Here is an 18,982-nt window from a genome sequence, read left to right on the forward strand (position 1 = left end):
TATTATATAAGGAATACAGGAACATCCTGGGAGGAATACGGGATCCTGGGAAGCAATCATATCATATTATACCTTGTGGCCACCCTATATTTCAGTAGTAGAATCCCACCCATCCACCCTTTGTTTAATTTATTTTGTCTAAAAAAACCTCATTGACGTCAAAAGATCCTATTGACCTACCATGCTTATTGATCTCACTATGAAAATTACTGCCGCCTATATGAAGATGCTAAGGTAATATGATCAAGATGTACAGTTACTTTATATATTCCAGTCTCCTCAACTTCATTACGAAGACCTGATGATAAAAAAGATCAAGAACGTATTGGATTAGAGTATTGCCACCATGAAATACAGCCGTTGGCTGCAGATTGCCGATTCTCTTTAAGGTCGCTCTGGTTCAATTCTCTTGACTGAAAAACATATTTTATATCCATTGCGGCTGAAACTGAAAGTTTTTACAACTGACCCTCTCTAGCAGGAAGAGGTTACTAAGGACATTTGCGCCAAAGCTCCAAATATAGATGATTTTGGGGAGGGAATGGACAAGAAAAGCACCTTTACTAGTGCCTTTACTTTACAAGAAAAGTACTAGTGCAACGGATTGGTCAGTCCTATCTAGAACCTTGTCCCACTGGTACAATGGACTGGTCAGTCCTATCTAGAACCTTTTCCCACTGGTGCAACGGACTGGTCAGTCCTATCTAGAACCTTGTCCCACTGGTACAATGGACTGGTCAGTCCTATCTAGAACCTTTTCCCACTGGTGCAACGGACTGGTCAGTCCTATCTAAAACTTGGCCCACTGGTGCAACGGACTGGTCAGTCCTATCTAGAACCTTGTCCCACTGGTACAATGGACTGATCAGTCCTATCTAGAACCTTTTCCCACTGGTGCAACGGACTGGTCAGTCCTATCTAGAACCTTGTCCCACTGGTACAATGGACTGGTCAGTCCTATCTAGAACCTTTTCCCACTGGTGCAACGGACTGGTCAGTCCTATCTAAAACTTGGCCCACTGGTGAAACGGATTGGTCAGTCCAATCTAGAACCGTTTCCCACTGGTGCAACGGACTGGTCAATCCTATCTAGAGCATTTTTCCAACTGGCGCAACGGACTGGTCAGTCCTATCTAGAACCTTGTCCCACTGGTGCAATGGATTGGTCAGTCCTATCTAGAACCTTGTCCCACTGGTGCAACGGATTGGTCAGTCCTATCCAGAAGCATCGAAACATGAAAGTATAAAAGTTGCACATAGTTTAGATGATTTTTTTATGCTAAAACTGTTTGGGTTATTCCGAAAAGGCAATTTTTGTAAAAAGAAACAAAACGAGGGCTGGTTGGCTTTGGAAAGAGCGAACAAGACTCTTGTAGTAAGGCTACACCATGGAAATTGAGACTCGCTCTATGTTGGGCCCATAAATACCCCTAGTGCAGCTATGAAACCATACACATTATACGTAAACTTATGCGACTTCATGTCCCTATTTGGATATCCAGGAAAGTTTCCTGCCAACAAACTGGCTCTGATATGTTAAATATTCAGCGTTCAATATGCAATGTTAACAAATGTCAACAATCAAAAGGTATAAACTGCACATATATTACTTTAAAAGGACAGTCAGAAATTAAACAATATCTACGGTATCAAAATCGTTAATATTATGGTACTATTTAATATCGTACAATATCAACATTCAAAAGGCATAATTGGCAGAGATATTATTGTGAAAAGAAAGTCAGAAATTTTGAAACTATCTACGGTATCAAAATCGTTAAAATTATGGTACTGTTTAATATCGTACAATATCAACATTCAAAAGGTATAATTGGCAGATATATTACTGTGAATGGAAAGTCAGAAATTCTGAAACTATCTACGGTATCAATATCGTTAAAACTATGGTACTATTTGATATCATACAATATCAACATTCAAAAGGTATAATTGGTAGAGATATTACTGTGAATGGAAAGTCAGAAATTCTGAAACTATCTACGGTATCAAAATCGTTATAATTATGGTACTATTCAATATCGTACGATATCAACATTCAAAAGGTATAATTGGTAGAGATATTACTGTGAATGGAAAGTCAGAAATTCTGAAACTATCTACGGTATCAAAATCGTTATAATTATGGTACTATTTAATATCATACAATATCAACATTCAAAAGGTATAATTGGCAGAGATATTATTGTGAATAGAAAGTGAGAAATTTTGAAACTATCTACGGTATAAAAATCGTTATAATTATGGTACTATTTAATATCGTACGATATCAACATACAAATAGTATAAATAGCAGAGATATTATTGTGAATAGAAATTCAGAAATTTTGAAACTATCTACGGTATCAAAATCGTTAAAATTATGGTACTATTTAATATCGTACGATATCAACATACAAATAGCATAAATAGCAGATGTTACTTTGAATGGACAGTCAGAATATGACAATATTGACGCTATCTAAATCGTTAATATCATGGTACTATCTAATAGCGTACAGAGAGGCTCCAGTATGTAAGCTAGTGAAATCCTGATGTATAACTTACATATCCGTTTTTAAGACCTTGTCTTAATTTACCTTGGCTATCAATTTCTAGCAACTTATGTTTTCCTTTGAACACTGTCGAAAGATATTTCATGTCTTTTTGTTGGTAAATATCATTGAAATGATATGACCTGCAAAACATTAGCTAGTCTTCCGACTGCATATTTCATATAAAGTTACAAAAACCCTAATAAGAATGTCTAGTTCCTCTGTCGATGTCTTTTAGTTCAAGAGCATTGCTACAGTGATTCAATTTGACGGGTCATTGATACTGCTATGATTGTCATCTCTCATTTTACTCTTGACATTGCTCAATTTGTCTTGTCTGTCCTGAATGCTGAAAGACGACAGACACGCACATACAGTTTAGATAAAAATAACACAGGTCATCACTTTTTCTCATCAAAAGTCTTGTTATACTTTATCTTGTGACTTTTTTGTGTGTCGTTATCACAATCCGTTCCTTCGATTTCCAAAAAGCCAAAATGGTCACTGTTGATCAAAACTTGTGGCGCTGTCAATATTGTTTGTTGCAGTGTTTGATGAATGGCATTCTTTTTTAATAGATTTTCCAAACCGTCCAGAAAATGCTGTGTGCATCTGAAGTGCTATATCTAGGTGCAAAGGCTCATTGTCACTTTCAATTATATTACAAAGCCTTTCTATATATTTTACTAGCTCTACACTACTGCTTGTAATTTATTCTAAGCAGTTGTCATACAGACTTGAACTGTCTTTTTTGGTCAAGAACGCTAACATCTAATCTATAACAAATTTTAATAAAAAGCGAAATTTTTATGCATTAAATATCTCAAAACATGGCCTAACCAAGTCAAATTTGAGATTAACATAAAGCATTCTGCATTTTTCATAAAACATCTCTGAAGATTGTAAAACGCTAAAATTTGATGCCTTGTGTAGTTTCTCTAATGCAACAACTGCAAAATAACAAACAGTACAAACAGTTACTCTCTACCCTGTTGCAAATTGTATAACAACGTCTCAAACCTCTAAAATAATAGTTAAAGTGCTTTTCTTGGAAAGAACGAGATAAAAACTACCGTCAATGTTCAAAGTCATGGTGAAAGAGCTCTTGAGAGGTAGTTGGAGAACAGTTTTCGAACGTTTTTCGTACATTAAGTGTCGGCTTTGGACCTTTAGGGGGGGAGGGAAGTTAGGGGGATGGGCTGGGCGATAGACCATAACGTAAATGGTGATGTAAAATGAAGCGTGTTATTCTAATTTGTTTTTTTTGGCCGTCAAACCCAGCTTATGTTGGCAGATTGAACTAGATTGTGATTGTAAGGCGATCGTGGTGAGACAATCAATTTGTTTAAGTGATTGTTATTGTCCTAAACTATTTCATAAAATGCAGACAATATTGAATTTATTTCAAGCCACGGTCATCAACGAGCTTTGTCTCTGAAAAGTAAAGGTGGTTCAAATCAGGTTACTGTAATATAAATGAAGGCAATTTTTTATAAGCCCTAAAGGTCTTGGTGAATTTAGGACTTTATAAAGGTTTTTGGTTTTTTGCCACTCTATAGCTTTCAGAAACGCATATAAATTCTTTTGAAAATCATCTACTTGTTTTTATATATCTGTTGATTTGATATCTTTGTACAAGAAATAAATATCGATTAGTTTCTTGTTTTTTCAAGGGTGGAGCAGATGCGTAGCCAAACGGGGCGCCGCACCCCAAATTTGGGTTTGCGGGTAACTTTCAAGATTCTAAGATTATTATCCATTGCTATAGAAATTATAGTTCGAAGATACTTTAGCAATAAACACATTTATACATTTTTTACTCCATTCCTGCTTAAAATTGTCGTATCTGTGTCCTCAAATGGCACAAGACTTTTTGTATTTGTTTCTACCAAGCCTCAGTAGGTAGTTTTTAGGACACTTCCTCTCTATGTGACCACACCTCGTGATTCCTATGCCTTGAATTACAGAGAGCTGGCAACTCTCCTCACTCTGGGCAAAAGTTTGGTCATGCCAGGGACTCGACTGGGTCTGTAATTAATGGCAGATTGGGGATCCGCACCCCTCCTCCTAACAATTTTCTCTAGCTACGCCTATGAAAGGGAATGGCGATGAAGTGTACTTTCAAGCAACATAAACTTTTTAGAAGGAATCTTTGAACCAAAACCTGCTATGCTATTTCAATTTAATCAAAGTGTGTTTAATACCTAAAAACGTTTTCTTTTTTTGCAAAAATCCCTTTAATATGAATTTTCGTTTCGAAGAATCTGGATAACACACTGCAATAGCAAAGGGTTTTAAACTGCGCATCGACCAACCAGTTCATTAAACCCGTTTTCCTGAAATTTGTATAAATTTCCAAATTTTCAGAAATTTACAAACTTTTCCGCTGAAACAGGACAGGGCCCGCACCACCGGCGGGCTGGGGTGTCCATGTCCCCTTTTTTGCGAAGCAAGTAGTTTTAAAGCTGCAGTAAAAGGAGTAAGAAGCATTGGCCCCCTACTTTTTGAGCTTTGCCTCCCCACTTTAAAATTCGTGGCGCGTGCCCTGCAGGAGACAGCATTCGCAAAGTGTATGCTAGCTTTGTGAGTGCTTATATCATACAACTTCCTTATTAAACATGGTAAATTTATGTTATTTGAGCTTTCCCAAGCCTTATGCTTTGTGTCATTTGTTCTCGTTTCATTTGAAATTGTTGGCGTTAAAGCGGTTGTGAAGGAAAAAAGATTGTCGAGGTCAGATAGAAGTTAGTTTTCCTTTTGCTAGATTAATATGACCACAAGTTCTTCCGTATAAAGATTCCATTCAATTTTCATCAAAATCCATGCTAACTGCAATTTTCACATGATTTACATTTGCGTTTTGAAAAACAAGTTCTCAAACGAATCATTAAAAAACACATAAGATGAAAGCATTTCTTATCAGAAGAAAATCTGGATTCACCAAAGATATATATTTTCTTCTCGTACCACATAGCTTTGTTAGAATGGATTACTTTTATTTTGAATTTTTGCTCGATGAATCAATTTTTTCTTTCATTCACTAATTGATATTTCTACCACTGCATCCCTTGTATAATCGTTATCTTTCAAATCCTTTTTGAATTCAAATGCAATTGATTTTTTATAAAAACCCTTTCAATTAATTAAATGAAAATTTTTTCAGTGATCGATCAAATACAACATAAATTTTTTAAACGTCATAATCACGAAAAGCAATAAAGAATCGATCGGATTAATGAACAAAATTACCTTTCATATGATAATTCGTTTCAATACATTTCCTTGACATTTAGTCAGTCATTTTAATGCATATTTTTTAAATGAATTCTTCAATTCAATTATGTGGAAGACAAATGTTCTTTTTTACTTTATTGATATAAGCGAATCATACAAACTATGTTGATTCCATCGTTCTTTTGATATCCAGTACACCAAACAGCATCAGTCTTAACCTTGTTTCTACCAGCATACGATGTTCAATCAATTCATTTCAATTCAATTCAATTCAATTCAATCTTATTCGTGTACTGCAGTTGTAGAATGATAACACCATAATGTCATATAAACGATCCTTTTATGGATGAAATATTTTCCAATAATTAATGCCCATATTACTCAGTAAATTCCAAATTCAAAACACAGAGCCAAATTAAAAAATAAATTGATTTAACACCGTATCATACAGATATAGCCAAATATGGAACTCAGTTCCAAGCGAGATAAAGTACTCCAAAACTTTTTAAACATTCAAGAAGATAATCTCAGAATTTACATCGTTCAATTGCACTTATAATCTTTGCAAGGAATACGTATGCAACATCGGTTATATTTGATTTACATTATATTTATTTGGTAAGTTAAATTAGTTGGTTTAAATTAGCTTTGGTATAGCTAGAGATTCTACCAACATTAAATAAAAAAAGAAAAAAGCAATCTGTGAAAATTGTGGATTTACCTAGCTTAGGCCGTTAACAAAAAGGTACGATTAAAAACACGATAAAATTGACACTGACATAAATAAGATTGGTTATATACTGGTTATAAACCGAAACATCCCTGATTTCATAATTCTGATATTTTGATAGCATTTGTTTTTTCCGTGATAAGGACAATTTTTTTCTTATCTTATATCCTTCATAGGCTTTTTGAGATAATTCCATAGTTGTGCAACCTTTTTTGTAGCATCAAATAACCTTAATGCTTATTCGGTTTAAACAATTATTTGACCGGTTCTTATCTATGTTCACAATAGTTTTTTTAAAAATGATTAAATTGAGCTTACAGCACCTCATAATTTGGTGAGGAACTTTAAAGTCATCCAGGTCTCGTGGTTCTAGGAAGCTCGATACCTTCTGTAGAGAATCAAGAGCCGCATACCAGCCTAAATGTGGGAGGGCTGAAAAAGGCCACGCCCACTAGAACGCCGGGAAACGTCACTTTTTAAAAGTACTGGCTTATTTCTACTGGGGTTTTATAAACAATCTGGTTCAGAGAAGATATCAATAGCTACAAAGATAGATAAAATCAGCTTGGGGATAATTAAACAGCAAGAAAAACACCTAGAAAATAAACAGAAAGGGTTCTCAGTCAAGAAAAACTGCTACTCCTTAGGAGTATACGATTCAATGTTGCGTTAGAGCATAGTTAGAGTAAACTTTCCAAAACGTTTTCTAACCTATTATTGCAAAAAAGTGGAGGGGCTATAGCCCCTGCTAGCCCAATGGCTGCGCGTTGCTTGTTGAAAAACGATAGTATCCAATGAGTAAGATCCTTAATATTCTATTTTGCATCCTCTACAGCTCTTTCAAGTATTTCTTTCCTTAGACATCAGGGCAGTAGCTTATTTTTGGAAGCAGGCAAAAATCCCCAACAATTTCGGACGGTACAATTTTCGGGCAAATACACAGTTCAAAAAGTTTACCGTCCGAAAATTTTACTCTGCGAAAATTTTGCTGCCATTGAACTATATGGAAACTTTGAAAAGTAAACTTCCATAAGATTCTGATATGTTTTTTTGACCAAGCAATATTGACTGCAATACCGAGATAGGTGGACACGAAAAAGCAATCGCAAGAGGGTGTGAATATATTTGACTTTGTTATCTTTCACTTAAAAATTCATGTAAAGTGTATTTTCAGTCTTCGAATACGAAAAGATCAGGATTGTTCTTTGCATTTGATTTTCTTGATTCATCTTCATCGTTAACAGTGGCAAAGGGGGTATGGGTGTAATTACCACCCCACCACTTTTGTCACATATTTCTTATAAAAACGGATTAAAAAGCGCTAAGTATGGGTAGTTCAAATTTCCTAAAAAAAATTAACCTGGTACAAAGCACTGAAACGAAGCAAAAGGGACGTGGTCTCACTGGCTACGCCTCTTTTATCCTCCCATTTTGCAGTAGCTGGCACCGCAAATGGTTTTTAGTATGCTCATAAATACAAAAACAAATAAGTGAAATCTCTTGAGGTACCTACATGGCCCCCAATATCTGGTACGAGCTTATTCACCCTTAACACCCTCTTAATTAGGTATGGACCTTTATAAACAGTATGGGTTTCTATCTTTCAGTACAAAAGGCCTATCTTCTCGTTTGGGATTAGTTCACACACTTTTACCATACACATGATATTCTCTGCAATTATTACTTTCTGAAAACTGGATTAAGTTTTCAGAACACTTACACATTTAGCTGTTAAGATAAAACTAAGAATGGTTACTGCTTTATGCAAGAAAATCGGAATGATATCTAGCAAGTCAGTACATGCAAGTTGATTGACTGGTGTGAATGATCATTTGAGGAAGAAACTATATCTTATATAAAGAGGTTTTGATGTATCTGTAATTAATGACGCTTTTGAATCAGAAAACCGGTTTCTTGATGTTGATAAAAATTAAAACAATATTCATATACTCAATCATTAGTGTTTTGCTGTGAAACTTGAAGATATTTTCCTAAATTCCTTACGGTTTTTTACATTTTGTCCGAAAATTTTGTCCAAAATTGTCCGAATTGGTCTGAAAAATGCCGTCTGAAAAAAAATTCGAGAATTAAACTGTCTGAAATATTTGGGGATTGATCCAGTGTTTGGAGGCAGTCTTATGCCCCAGGATGGCAGTCTTCTGAATGTTATGCCTCAGTTTTGCAAATATGGATGCACATCTAACAATTTCGTTTTTCATTTTAACAACGTGCATTTGTCATGATAGTTTGGTATCAGTTTTGATGACAAAATATCTAGCCTCACCTGCCTGCTTCAAAGACCCCCCATTTTAAAAACAAACAATTTGGTATTTAGTTGTTTGTGTCTGTGTGACGGTTTGAAAAAAGAGTACGTAGCTTGTTTTCTCAGCAGTGAACTAGTTTATCTGCTTTGAACCAATCATGGACTTTTCAAAGTTCCATATTTGTTTCTTCAGCCCAGGTAGGATCATCTGTAAAAGGTATAGGTTATGAAAATGTTGCATTTGGGATATCATTAGTATGGAGGGTAAAAACGATTGGTCTTAGAATAGATCCTTGAAGCAATCCAGGTTATTTATATAACTGGCAGATATTTCCGTGGAAGCCATAAGACATAATCAGTAACTGTTGCAACCAAGATTTTGATAAATGGTCTATAATGTTTCGAGAGCCGCGTGTATGATATGGTTGTGTATGAGGTTGTGTATGATATTGTTCTGGTTCAGAAATGAGATCTGTTTTGCTACGAGAAGTACCATGCCCTTTTCAAAATAGAAAGAACTGTTACAGGCCGGATAATGTTTGGTCTGCGTCTTATCACCAGCCTTGAGGACAGTGAAAAATTTTCCATATTACGTTCTTATTGCATTAGGCTTAATCTTGTCGTGTCCTGGTGCCATATGGCAGAGGTAACTTCAGAAAGGCTTATCATTATCTGCTTCAAATAAATATGGTGGGAAACGAAATTTTACGCTGCCTAGTTTAAAAAATGATTGAACATAAGTGAAAATTCCTACTTACTCATCTTTTTTCCATATCAACCAAACCTCGAGTGATCTACCTTATGAATTCACATCAACAAAAAACCATCACTGATGAATCTACTTCCTTTTTAACATCAGCCAATCACCATCGTGTGCATCTTTTTTTTTCTAGACGAAAGAAATGAGATAAGCTCTACCATAAGTTTCAATGCAAAAACATGAGTATTTATTAACACCAAACATTCTGATTTTGCTACCTCTTAACACGCTTTTTACTTTGTAGGGATCCTAGCTACAGAAGTTATGAACCTCAAAAGAAATCGTTTGCATTGAGTTGCATAAGGTTCTAGATAACTGTGTTAGGGGCTGTAGATTTCACATGTTTGATTGGAAATTTTTAAAATCTTGTTGATCTGAATTTAGGCCTAATGCTAACGTTGGTGAATATCAAGTAACAATATGAGCAGAAAAGCATATCATTTTAAACTTTGCCAAGACCAAATCGCAACAACAAATAATGCCAGAAGATTTGAGGCTAAATTCAATAATAACAAGTCATTGCCACCAGATCAGGCTTTAAGAATTGCTGGATAATTTTTATCTATCATTTGGTTGATCAACTTCAGTGACTATGTTTTGACTAGTTGATGAAGAAATCAGAATTCCCTATGTTAAGCGTGGTCACCATGCTGTTAGCCTTGTTTGGTACAAGCTGGTCGCTGTCTAGCTAAATTTATTTTTAACTCTAATAGTTTTGAAGATGTTTGGATCACTAAAAGAGCAGCATAAGATGACTACTCGTGATAAGGTTGTCAAGTCACGTATATTAATCCTCTTTATCCCTTATTTTTCACGGTTGTTTGAATGGCTCTAATCTGCTCTTTCCTCTATGATTTGCATTCCATTTTCTGCCCTATCCGACCAACATTCCTCCCATGCTCTTTCCGAACAACTCTCTTCTTGCTCTCTGAGACTGGCAAATATGTTACTCGCTTCAGCAACTTCTTTTAACCTGAACATGTTGCTGATTTGAAATAGAAAGATAGATGTGACGTGCTTTCCGTTAACAGATGTTTTGAAACCAGAATTGGTACTGCACACTGTTTTACAACGCAGTCAACGCACTACATTTTTGGTTTTGAAGGACAACTGTGATTTCTATTTAGCATAGTTTTGACAATTCAGCATCTTTTAAGAGCAAGTATTATATTATGACTTTTTCTTTTAAGTTATCGTAATCAAAGACATTTGCAAGAAGCATTATTTGTAGTAGTTGTCAGGTTGATATCCAGGATTTTATCACAGTAAACTGTTGATATTGTATTGTATTGCATTGCATTACATTGCATTGCGTTGCATTGCATTGCATTGCACTGCATTGCATTGTATTGTATTGTATTGTATTGTATTGCATTGCATCGCATTGCATCCCATTGCATTGCATTGCATTGCATTGTATTGTATTGTATTGTAAGACTAACATAAAGCAATTTCAAAGATTGCATAAGGCAAATTATTTACTGCAAAACGTGAAAGCGCACTTGTTTTCAAGGAGACAAGTTTTGATCGAATTCTTAAATTGTTTAGTATTTTTTGCTGTCTTTATTGATTTTGGTAGTGAATTCCAGATTTTTGATACCATCTGATACCATTATTCTGGTAGTTCTGGCTTTTGGAATGTCAAGGGGGTTTTGATTCGAATGTTATGACCTGTTGTTTTGTGTATAAAATAGTCTTTCATAAAAACAGGATTAAGGTTGTTTAGTGTTTATAAACTTCGAGCGCTAAACTTCTAACTGATTGGACAAGTATGGTAGTTTCTTTTGAGTTAGCAAGTACATCTTTGTACAAAGATGAATAGTCCGAATAGGTTAGTCTTAATGCCCTCTCGTTAATTTTCTTAAGCTTATCCTGACTTCCTTTACCACATAGCATCCATATCAATGGACAATGATTGAAGTGACAAAGTAAACATGAATTCTTAGTTCCTCTTTTTTTCTCAGTCGTCTATAAATCTTGCCAATCTTTTTAAAAAATTTAACTGTTTAGCTGCTATTTTACAGATCTTATCAATATTAGCTTCAGACTTCAAATTTTCACCGATCTGAACACCAAGCAAAGTAGCGTTTTTCTCTATTTTAGTTACAAATTCTCGGTCCATTCCCAAACTCATTTATGCATTTATCTTTGCTGCCGATTGTGATAGCATGAAATATACAGGCAATTTCGCAATCATTTCATTAGATTTAAACCAATCAAGACATTTCTTAGTGTTAATTTTTACAAGTTGCAATAGTTCATCAGTATTTGTTGCAGTAACAGATATCGTGTTGTTATCAACAAAATAACATAAAGACCCTTAAGTAAGGCTGTAAAAATATTTAGGAAAATATTGAAAAGTAGAGGTCCAAGTATTGATCCTTGTGGCACTCCTTGTCCAAGTTTACCCAAGGAGCTGTAATGACCTTTCACTTTGACTCTTTGCTTTCTATTAGACAGGAAGTTTTATATAAGCAAAAGAGAATTTCTATCTACTCCATAGGCATGTAGTTTTGCTAAAAGTAGGATTTTTGATAGACAGTCAAAGACTTTTGACAAATCCATAAGGACAGCACCAATTTGTTTGTTCTATTCCAATTCTGTTTTCCAGTCTTCAATAAGTCTAGAAAGAGCGTGCTGGGAAGAAAAGTGTTTTCTATATGCGCTCAGGATAAGTAAACTAATATATTTAGCTAACTTAATACTTAATACTAAACAGTTTCAATAAAATTCAAAATATTCAAAAAATTGCAAAAAAAATTGAGCTCGGGCAGAGGAATAGAGATTTTCCAACGAATCTTAAAGGAAAATAAAATTGTCACACAGGAGAAAATATGGTAAAGAGTTCTTTATGAATTTTCAGAATCTGCAAGGACACAATTTTTATGTGAAACAGTCTAAACCATAAAAGTGTGTTCGGGACGTGTCTCGGTACGTTTATAGATGAGTGAGTATGAAAATATACCTTACATGGTTCAGTGTACATGACAACATGAAACAAACGCAGATAGTATACATGAAACTTCATTAGAGCTTTGTCTGCTATGGCAGAGAATACAAACAAAAAGGTTCAGTACGTTCCGGTGACAACATGACAAATAAAAAGTTACTGTTTTTTGCGATCAGAACCGATGACAATGGGAAAGGGGGCATGGGAGGGCGCGTTGGCTTCCTATTAAGCCGTTTGTCGGAAAATCTGAATGCTTGTCGGAAAATTTTAGGACTCTCCAAGTCACATTCAAACAACTTGCTGATGATAGTCTCCTCACCCTCCATAAGCTATTGTTAGCAATTTTTCTTTAAATCAATTATTCTATGTCGCATTGGCTGAAAATAGCCAAAGTTAATCCTTTCAGAATAATTTAATGGTTCTTTGTCAGGAAACACGTGAGGATTCTTTTTGCGAGAACATCCGGGATTTTTCGGGTCGATCATGGAACCCTTACAGTGTGAAGCATGAAGCAAGTGACAAAAACAATAATTAAAATGTATATTCGGAATTTTGCTATATGTTGAAGATGTCTCTCTGGATGGAATCTGCACAGAAATGGGTTGAAGGTTTCAATATTTCGATGGAAATTGGTTCCAACTTGAACTTTCCCCCAAAAGAATCCTCGATGAAGAAGTAAGGTCTCATATAAAAGCAAATTCTAAAAGTTACTAGAAGGATGCCAACACTATCAACGAATTTCAAGATTTCCAACCTTACTATAAAACATTGATTGTTACAAACATAGAAGAAAATTATCTCAAAACATCAAAGGGCATCTGGAAATCTATGGCAAAAAATTGCGAGGCCATGGCTACAGGGGCCCGTAAATGATTACTCAATTAGAAATTTTTTTAACTATTTAATCAACCTCTTCACTATCAAAATCTGCCAGTCATAAATAATCATAACAGAAGGTTATAAAAGAAATAAGGTAGAAGCAGAAACAGTAATAACCCCATAACGTGGTTTCTCTAACAAAGCATGTAGCTTTGGGTATTGTTTTGGTTAATTATCAAAAAAATTTCTTTTTGTCAGTGTTTGGCGTTTGCATTTTTCTTGCGTTTGCATCTGCAAAATATTTCAAAGTTTTCAGCAATATCAGTTTCAATGGACATTGAAGCAAGTGAGCTGAGCCAGTTTTGGTCGATGTTAGAGCGATGGTAATTTGTTTATGACTTCGTGTTAATGGATGATCTTCGAGTCGTCCTGAATGCATTGAAAACCGATGAAAATATTTGGAAGTAAGAATTGCAAAGTCGAATGCTAGACATTGTTCAACGAACTGCATTGGTTGGAGCAACATATCAGATTTGGCATCTTCAGTAACATTTGCAAAATGGATGCTTTTTGATAAAAGTGACTCATCAGTGATGTAAAGAGATGTAAAGGTTCTGGGGGTGTGACATCCCCCGCTTCTTCTGCACTTATCAGTAAATCTTCAGATGGTCCAAAACAATCCTTAGTTTATCGGTACAATTATCAATCGTTAGGTGAAAATTTGTGATAGTGCCTAAATTTTTCTTCTGAAGATTTTGAAATCACCATATGCTTGTTCCTTTTTCCCTCTAAGATAGAGATTGACTTTTCTAGAACGCCAATTTTTGGGACTTTTAGCTCCTCAGCGACACGAGAAGCTTCTTCAAGGTCGAAACAACCTGTTTTTGAAATAATTTGAATGGTTTAAAATTTATTTGCAACAGTGAATGCTTTTTTAGCGATGCTGGCAACTGATCCTCGGTCGTTTTCCATATCATAGACCTTTAAAAAGAGAAAAATTTTATATTTAACGATTAAGAGCTCATTATGCATTCTGGCGTTAATATATCAGTTATGTTTAAATTACATCAAAATAGCCAACAGAAGTTGTAGTCACATTCACAATTCTAGCAACCATCGTCTTCAAGAGTTCCTGTCGGACCCTCCCAGAAGAGTCAGTCTCCGGCAGGCCTATTTTTTTATCTTTCGTCTTGGCCCTTGGCCCATAAATTCTCTCCGCCGTCCCGAAGACGATTGCGGTACTTATGATCCGTCTATATGAAAATAAAAGAAAGATGTTATGGCAATTGGTGCGATGAGAAAACGAAGATTGACTTAGTAGTTTTAGGTTGGCATGGAAAGGAAGACTGACTTAGGGTTTTCGAAAAGAAAGGAATAGAATATACATGTAGTTATGATCGGTCTATATGAAAAAAGAAGAAAGATGTGATGGCAACTTGTTGATATGAGGAAACAAAGATTTACTTAGTGGTTGTAGATAAGCATGGAAAAGGAAGGCTGACTTATGGTTAAGATAAAAAAGGAATAGAAGATACATGTAGTTATGATTACATAGTATGAAAGAGAAAGATAAATGAAATGATATTCGGTTTATGTAAAACCGAGGGGAATAAATTTGATGTTGTTTTTTGCATTGCAAAAATATAGATGTTTTTAAAAAGGTGTTTTAAAAATAAGGTTGTGGTAAATTTTCCGTGGATGCATGCATCATGGAAACAAACGAAAAATTAGGTTATGTTTGAAAAATATGAAAAAAATAAATCCAAACTTTTCCAGAGACCCATACATTAAAGAATTAGTATGTTATTATCATTCTTAAACTTAAGTATATTAATAAAATTTGATTGAATTGAAATGAATAGAATGAACATTGTATGTTGGTATCAATAAGGATAGGGATGATGTTGTTAAGTAAAATGGATAAAAGAAGAACGGTAAAATTAACATGATGATTTGCTGTGCTATCTAAAGGAGAAGATTTGTTATTTTCATAAGTATACTGAAGAATTAATTCACAAGAAAGTAAATAATGATATGAAAAATGATCTGAAGCACAATTTTGCTTGTTAAGACGATCGATTATTTAATATTTTGCAGGATTATTATTTTTAGAAAAATCCTTGTGGTATTTAATCTGTCAATATGAATATATTAATCAAACTGATTGAAATCATTTTTATAAAGAATCATTTGTTATTGAGTTCTGAAAGGAATTAAACATGTTATTATTATGATCAAAATTATGACTGGAAATGAAGAAAAATTTTATTTTTACAGCTTGCTGTGAAAAAAAGATTGAAATGGTGGTTTTTTATTTGTGGATATGAACGATTGGTCGGATGATGTTTGATTTATCTGGGAAAGAAGAAAGACGTAACGGTGAATGGTTGAAATAGAAATATGAAAATATGATAGATGTGATTGATAGTGTTAGGTTGAATTAGAACTACAAAAGGATAAAATTGCAGCTGATTGACACGAGGAAGATAAAAGATTCGATTGTGACAGGTTGCTGTGAGAAAAGAAGATTGATGTTGTTGCTTTCTCTTCATATGGATGCTTTGTGAAAATGGGAACTGGATGGATGTGATAGAGTTAGATTGAATTAGAAATATATAAGGATAAAATTGCAGCTGATTGACACGAAGAAAATAAAAGATTCGATTGTGACAGGTTGCTGTGAGAAAAGAAGATTGATGTGGTTGCTTTTTCTTCATATGGATGCTTTGTTAAAATGGGAACTGAATGGATGTGATAGTGCTAGGTTTAATTAGAAAGATAAAAGGATAAAATTGCAACTGGTTGACACGAGGAAGATAAAAGATTCGATTGTGACAGGTTGCTGTGAGAAAAGAAGATTGATGTGGTTGCTTTTTCTTCACACAGAGACAAACGATATTTGGATGCTGTCTCGTTAATATAAAAAAGCAGATTGATGTGACCGTGTTTGTTAGAAAAACAGAGAGAGAATTAAGTGCGATTGTCTGACTAGAAAAAGAGGAAAGATATATTTGTGAAAATTTGCAGTGAATACAGAAGACTGCCATGGTTGTTTTCTCTTAATGTGGAGACGAAAGATAGATCGGATAGTGTTTGGTATATATGGAAATTGGATAGATGTATAAGTACTTAGTTGAAATAAAAATATTTAGAGACGTAATCGTGAGGTATTGAATCAAACAAGATGATAGTGTGATTGTGACAAGGTTCTGTGAATATTGAAGACTGCTATGGTTTCTTTTACTTCTTGTTGAGACTAAAGATGGATTGGATGATGTTTGGTTAAATTGGCAATTGGTTAGATGTGAAGATGTTTGGGTGAATCAGAAATGAGTATTTAATTGTGACCGATTGATATGAGGATAAGAAATATTTTAATTCGATAAGTTACTGTGAGAAAAGAAGATTGCTATTGTTGCATTTGGTAGATTGCTATAGAAGATTGCTATGCATAGAGACAAACTATACTTCGAACGATGTTTTGTTGATGTGAAAAAAGTATTGATGTGACTGTGTTTTGTTGAACTAAAAATAAACAGAATTGAATATGTACGTTGCGTGTGGTACTTCATCCAGAATAAAGATTATATAATTTGCAAATGAATTCAGTACCAGAATGAAAATATAAGAGTTGATTGTTAAAAACACGACGTTTCGAGGATGTACTCGTTATCAAGTACATGCTCGAAACGTCGTGTTTTTAACAATCAACTATTATCTTTTCATTCTGGTACTAAAATTTATTTGCTAACTTTATTATGGTAAAAGATGTATAGAGATTTAATTGCGATTGACTGACTAGGATCAGAGAAAAGATTTGATTGTGACATGTGGTTGTGAATAAAGAAGACTGCAGTTGTTATTTTTCGTGGAGACAAACAATATAACGTTTGGTTTATATGAAAGTTGGATAGATATGACGGTTTTTTTTCATTTAATATAAAATGTCACAATTACAAGCTACTCTCTATACAATGTAGTATCTATTTGACTATATTATACGACGATCCTACGGAGTGGAAGACACCATACAATCTCTGCAGCCATAAACATGAATAACACGTAACGAAACACAATCAAAAACGCAGCTACAAGAATTACACATAAGTGATCCGTACTAATTAATACTAGGTTTTGTTTTATTTTGTATGCTGGGCTAACCTAAGGCAATCAGGTTTTTTTCACGTCTTGCCAAGAAAGGGCTAATCTGTTAATGGGATTTTTGAGCTAAAAATATTTAAAGATGTAGTCGTGATTCATTGAAATGGGAAAGAAGATTCTGTGAATGTGACAAGTTGCTGTGAATATTGAAAACTGCTATGGTTGTTTTTACTTCATGCAGAGACGAGTCATAGATTGGATAATGTTTGATTTATATTGAAAAATAGATTGGTGTGACGGTATTTGGTTGAATTAGAAATATTTAGAGAATGAATTGCAATTGACTGATTAGGAACAGAGGCAAGATTTGATTTTGACATTTTGCTGTGAATAAAAAAGGCTGCTATAGTTGATTTTTTGTGGAGACAAACAACGTGATGTTTGATTATATGAAACTTGGACAGATGTGACGGTGTTTAGTTGAGCTAAAAATATTTAGAGATATAATCGAGATTTCTTGAATTGGAAAAGAAAATAGATGTGATTGCAACCAGCTGCTGTGAATATAAAATAATTTTGTTTTTGCATTTTTTCATGTAGAGACAAACGACAGAAAAAATGGTATTGTGTTAATATGAAAATTGGTTAGATGTGAAGGTGTTGGGGTGAATCAGAAATATATAGGGATGCAATTGTGACTGGTTGACATATGGAATTATGATACGTGATAAGATAAGATTAATGTAAAGAATTTTGGTTGACGTAGAAGAGGGCAATAGATCAGATGTTGCTTTTTATGGAGCAGAGAGTAGATGTGATGGTGTTTGGTTGATATAGAAACAAAATGTGATGTAATTAAAATTTGTTGATATGAAACAAAAATTAATGCGGTTGTGTTATGCTAATTTAGAAAAGGAAGCTAAAATAGTTTTCTACGATGACAGAAAGCCCGAAGAAATTGTTTATTTGTTGATATTGTTTCGACTTAATTTGGCTGTCCCCAGTCTCTTAATTTCAGCAATAAAAGTCAACACCTATTAGTGGCAATAAATATCAGTGGTATTAGTGGCCTAAAAATTGTATTGTAATAAGTATACTTCGTGAGCTAGATTTGTACTTTGCGCAATGGAACGAATAAATTAATGTTATAAGAGAGCAAAGTTGATGATATAATATTTAATTGATGTCGAAAGAAAGAATGCAACAGAATGTAGTCTCGAAAGAACATCAGTACTTGGTAGATGGTTTACTTTCTTGTTATGTTTTTATAGTTTAAGTTTGTGTTTTTATACTTAAACAATGAAATATATAGTTTAAGTACCAAAAGGTTTCTTGGAATAAATCAGAAAAACCTAGGACATTTCATGTTATTTTAGAAAATCAACATAATTCTACTTGTTATATAAAATTTAAACTTTGTATAAAATTTTTATAAATCATTGATAGGTCTGATTTATAAATTTCCTTGTATATTGCCCTTGTCTGGACATCTAATCCTATCAGAAAATCTAATATTTTATAAAAAGCAATACCGTAAACTCATCATTTGGGTTTGACATGATTCTCAACTTAA

Source organism: Rhopilema esculentum, chromosome 7 (assembly GCF_057945365.1).
Source record: "Rhopilema esculentum isolate cy_ngs chromosome 7, ASM5794536v1, whole genome shotgun sequence".
Taxonomy (NCBI): Eukaryota; Metazoa; Cnidaria; class Scyphozoa; order Rhizostomeae; family Rhizostomatidae; genus Rhopilema; species Rhopilema esculentum.